Source organism: Amblyomma maculatum, chromosome 1, assembly GCF_055883805.1.
Source record: "Amblyomma maculatum isolate TAMU_Amacu chromosome 1, ASM5588380v1, whole genome shotgun sequence".
Lineage (NCBI taxonomy): Eukaryota > Metazoa > Arthropoda > Arachnida > Ixodida > Ixodidae > Amblyomma > Amblyomma maculatum.
In genome coordinates this window covers 40,410,741-40,414,016 of record NC_139344.1, presented here as the reverse complement: position 1 = coordinate 40,414,016, position 3,276 = coordinate 40,410,741, and positions in this window count along the sequence as shown.

The window sequence follows — 3,276 nt, the reverse complement described above, 5'->3', positions numbered from 1 at the left end:
CGGCAGTGGGCGGCACCTCGAGTGATCCCTTGCCCCCACTGATTAGATAGTATCGATGAACTATGTGTCCCCAGCTAGATAACTGGGGATAACAAACTATATTTAACTGATGGATTTTGTTTGGACAGATAGCTCCGTTTTCCTCTCACGACTTAAGTACCTTCTTCAGTATGTAGAAAGTGTATATAAACGGTACTTTTTGCCTCTCCTCCCTGGCTGTCTTCCTCCTCGATGCATTGTCGCCTCCTGAGCCTGCTGCGGTGAAGCTCGCCCCCTGAACGCGACACACTTCAGGGGTGACGTTGCGGGGGGAGAAGACACCAGTTGGAATAAACATGCTGTAAACTTGGTTCGACTCCGTGTAGTTCTCCAAGGTGTTCAGCAGGCACACTGCAACAGACCGCCGGTCAGCGCAACCGAGCACAGCAAAGAGGAGAACCCTTTCGAATGTCAGCAGCTGAACAGACAGTCGCCCTCTGGACGAGCACGGCGGGTGACAGCTTGGACAGAGGCTTCGAAACATAACTGGCGCAGTCGGACAGGACCTGCTGTGGCAGAACTGGAGTCTACGGGAACGACGATGGCGACACTACGAGCCTCGTGAACGACGACGCCTGACCGTGACAACCGCTTGGAAAGCCAATGCGTGAAGACGCTCCCAGCTTCTTGAAATCCGGCACACGGGGACCCACCCCAAGGAACACCAGCGGCAGTCAGGCGAGTACCCCTTTGGCATCTGCGGGTGCATGCTATGTCAAAGCCCTGGGTTTTGAGGAGCAATTGCGCTAAGGAAGGAAGAAAAATGACAGAGGGGATCAGAGTGAAGAGTTTGCAGCCGCCGGCAAGGCAGGCGAAGACGAGGTGGACTCCGCACTGGAGGCTACGTCAAAGCAGTTGGCACTACTGCAATTGCAACTAAACATTGTAGAGGGCCAGAAAGATAATCAAACAATGATTCTAGAAACAGAGCCATTATGCTATAGACAGAGCGCGGAGCTTAGCGATAGCGGCAGCACCGTCGCGGCGAATGCTGGAACAGATGAAGATAGAAGGCTAAAATAAGCGAGCCTATTGAAAGGCATCCTGGCACATATGCCGAATCAAGAGCAATTAGTGCCTGTATGGTTTCAGGAGGTGGAGGCGACCTTATACTCGTACGACGTCCCGACCGAGTGGTGGGCCGGATTGGTTTTACGAGGCTGAGCGAAATGGCGCGAGGGCTCCTCGTACGAGAGGAAAAACTTCGCTTCCCTGAAAGACAAAATTCTTCGCGGACTGCGACTGTCAGCCGCAGAATACAAGAGATTATTCTCGTCAAGCAGCACAGTGACTGGAGAAACCTGGGAGCAGTTCTCCGTACGACTGGAGAATTATCTCGACTACTTCCTAGACAGCTGTTAAGTGCGCACCATCGAGGAGTGACAGTGACAGACCGAATCAAGGAATGCTTAAGCGCCGATGCAAGAGCACACATTGCCCTGAATGAGAAAAGAGGTTTCCTCAAAACTAGTAACCTCGTAGAGCTCGCAGAGAACTTCGAAGAGAGTCGGAGGTGTAGGTCAGCGGTAGGACTAGCTGCGTACGCAACGGCAAACCCCCATGCCTAGAAGCGATCCGCTACGTCATCTCAATTGGGAGGCAGCACAGCTGAGAGGCGTCCCGGACGACAGTGCTATAAATGTCACGAGAGAGGCCAATTTGCAAGAGAATGCCCGAGAAAAGAAACGGCCTCAACAATAGATGAAAGCAGCAGTCGCAGAGGCAAGAGGCAGGTTGCTGCTCGAGTGGAAATTTCAGTTAGCGAGGAGATGGCGACAGGGAGCGTCAGGCGACAGAACGAGGCAGGCGACAAACGGATTGTCACACATAGAGCACGGGTCAGCAGCTCAAAGCCTTGGTTGATTCGGGTGCCGATATGACAGTTCTTCGTAAGTGACTTTGCCGCGAGTATGAAGGCGCGGGGTTAACGCTGAAGCTGACAGGAGCGTTTGGAAGTCAGGTAGTCGCCGAGCTGGCTTAGGTGCTATTAAAGGCAACGGAGGGTGCTGCTCCCCTAGTGTCGTTCAACCCGTCCGAATGAGGAGTGCTGTGTGTGCTTACCAATGAGCTAGTCGCAGACGTAGATGCACTGATTACTCCAGATGACTACAATGAGCTTATCGGGGAGAGAGCAATAACACAAGCAGATGAGTTAGTAACTCTGGAATCGCAGATGAACCAGATGGGCCGGATACGAGACACATTAACGCGGATGCTGTGGCGTGCGTCGTCGAGGCTGAGCCTGCTTCCAGCCAAACCGAAACGAATCAGACAGCAAAGCAGTTGTTCCGGAATGCTCAGCTTGCCGACGAATCGCATGGGCACAGGCTAAAGGAGGCTCGCATGGCATGCTTATATGGGACGAGCTGCTCTTCCATCGAGAGCCAGTTGCCGGACGCGAGTGTTGTCAATTGGTACTACCTTCGGAACGGCGCTCGGGAGGTTTTAAGGTTGGCGCATGATTCGGCGTGGGCAGGGCACCTGGGCGAACGTAAAACGTTCCAAAGAATAAAGGGGTCGTTTTACTGGCCAGGCTTAGCCAGAGATGTCAAGCAACACTGCCGTACGTGCCATTCATGCCAGGTAAAGGCCCCTGCATACACAGGTTTGGGGTGCGACCTGATGCCGGTGAGCACCTCCGGCAACGCACTCCCTCACCAGAACAGGAGTTGGCCACCTTGGTGCAGTAATTGGCCACAATCTCCTATGATAAGCTCCATAAAACCCCGGCCCTCAGTCACCAGCGGCTGCGGAACAATTGACCACGGCGGCGGTCAAACCTGTGACGCAGCAGGGGGTGCTAAGAAAGCCTGGCTCCGCTGGACAGGCCGCCATTGGAAACTGACCCTGGCAACCTTTAATGCTAGAACCCTAGCTAGTGAAGCTAGTTTAGCAGTGCTGTTAGAGGAACTAGAGGGCATGAAATGGGATGTCATAGGGCTTAGTGAGGTTAGGAGGCCGAATGAGGCATATACCATCCTGAAGGGTGGGCATGTACTGTGTTATCGAGGTTTACCAGAGAGGCGACAACTAGGAGTAGGTTTCCTTGTCAATAAGTATATAGCGATGAATTCTATAGTATTAATAGGAGGGTTGCAGGCATCGTAATTAGGCTTAATAAGCGGTATAAACTGAAGGTTGTACAGGCCTATGCACCTACATGTAGTTATGATGACCAGGCAGTTGAAAGCTTCTATGAAGATGTAGAATCGGCAATGCGAAAAGTAAAGACGCAGT